Genomic DNA, 2,207 nt, shown 5'->3' with positions numbered 1-2,207 from the left:
TATATATATATATATATATATATATATATATATATATGCAAGCACACACACACATATATATATCAGTTTTTTGAGGCCACCTTCTTCAAGAGCTCTACTTTCTTCCAACTTTGTTTTTCTTTACCCTACTTTTCAGATAATGTCAAACATCAGGTTGACTCAGCAAATGAGGAGGCATATTGTAAGCATTGTCTTAAAAGGCATAGCATAGTGATACAGAGATAGCTCACTTCCTGAAAGTTGCATGATCTTTCATTGTCAAAGTTCAAAAGGAGCTGGAAGCTGCTAACAGGGATCCAACATCAGCAGCCAAATGCAAAATGCATGCAAAGGTTACTAATACCATCAGAACACATAACTTTGTACAAAATGCCCAAGAAATAATCAATAAAAACAAAATACTCTGGGGAGTCAATCAGACTCATTGCAAAGGACGTGAAGGTTTCAGAATGCACCATCAGAAGAGTTATGCATGAAGCCATCAGATACAAGTTGTATGTGATTCAGAAGGGTCAGTTTATGCTAGACATGATGAGACAATCGTTCAATCCATGCAAAGTGCTTGTTAAACAAGTTAAAACATCAAGTGGCTGGGATGCTTTGGTTTTTCTCCAATAAGAAAAATTTCAATCTGGACCAAAAAGCTAAACTGAAGAAACAACAAATGGTTAAGCAGAAACCCGAATGAAATTCCAGCAGTCATTTATACTGAGATCCTAGGAACTGTGATGGTTCTGGTAGTCGTTAGCAATGAGTAAGATGTCATGCCTCCTCACTGTTTTTCACGGGGCTTAAGTGCCAATGCCACTGTCTACACAGAGGTATTGGAAAAAGCTGTGAGGCCCTGGATAGACAGAGTATGTAACAGAAGACGTTTCCCAACAAGACTCTGCACCGTCTCACAAGGTTAGGACAACTCAAGCGTAGATGCATGTCAGTCCTTATGATCATGTTATCCCAGACACATGGCTTCCTTGCTCACCAGACTTCAACCTACTGGACTATTACATGAGGGGGTACTTGTGAGAGAGAGGTCCATCAACACCCCCATAATATCAGACAATGTCTCAAGTCCACCATAACCAACACTATGTCCAAAACTGATTCAGGCGCATCAACACTTCTGACCCCATATTGAACAGCCATTGATGCTAATGGTGGATTCATTGAATAGGTGTGATAAAAGGATTTTCAAGATTATTTGCACCAATTTGTCTTCAAATACAGCTTTTCTTTGATGAGCTGTGTCTTTTTCTAAATTCATTCAAATGACCTCAAAAATCTTATGTACTTAGTGTATATAAACATCTCTTTTCCTCATATTTCCACTTCTTGCACTATACGTACCTCTCACTTCCCAATCCTGTCCACTTGGTCCAGTCTCACTGTATCACTGCTATCCTCTAACCCCCCCCCCCCCACGACCTGTGTGTTCCACCCACATATAACAAGAAAAATTTTTACACACCCTACCCCAACAAATCAATCTCTTGCTCACATTTCCTCCTTCATGCAGTATGCCTACCTCTCACTCCTCAATCCTGTCTTCACGGCCCTGTTTCTCTGTATCATTGCTATCCAGTAGCCCCCACCACTCTATATATATACCCAGGTTTTCCCCACACAATTATATTATGACCTTTGAACTCAAGGGTATGTCCTGGCACTTGCCACCATCTACATTTCTCTCTTCCTTTACTCAACCATCTCATTTATATCCTGATCCCCATCCCTTGTTAGTATGCCTGGCACTTTGCCACCATCTCTATCTTGCTGTCTCCCACTCTCTCTCCCTCTCTCCTTCTCCTGTTCTTCTCTCAGGTTGGGTAACCATGTATTTCCTTTGCAGCAGCACACTTGTTTCTGTCTTCATTCGTGATCTCTCTCTCTCTCTCTCTCTCTCTCTCTCTCTCTCTCTCTCTCTCACCTTGTACCTCCTCTACAGCAAGACACCTGTCTCTGTCACACTTTTATCATCTGACACAAGATCACCTTATCCAATGTCCCCTCACCTCTCAAAGGATCATTGTCTTGCAAGTTACTCAGTGACCCTGTCAGAGCAGGTGCCACTTAAAAAAACATCCAGTCCACACTGTATAGTGGTTGGCATTTGGAAGGGCATCCAGCTGTAAAAACCTTACCAAAACTGACTTTGCCTCTGGTGCTGCCATGTAAAAAGCACTAAGTCCACTCTGCTGAGTAGATCG

Source organism: Octopus bimaculoides, chromosome 26, assembly GCF_001194135.2.
Source record: "Octopus bimaculoides isolate UCB-OBI-ISO-001 chromosome 26, ASM119413v2, whole genome shotgun sequence".
NCBI classification, from domain to species: domain Eukaryota; kingdom Metazoa; phylum Mollusca; class Cephalopoda; order Octopoda; family Octopodidae; genus Octopus; species Octopus bimaculoides.
This window is presented reverse-complemented; position numbering follows the sequence as displayed.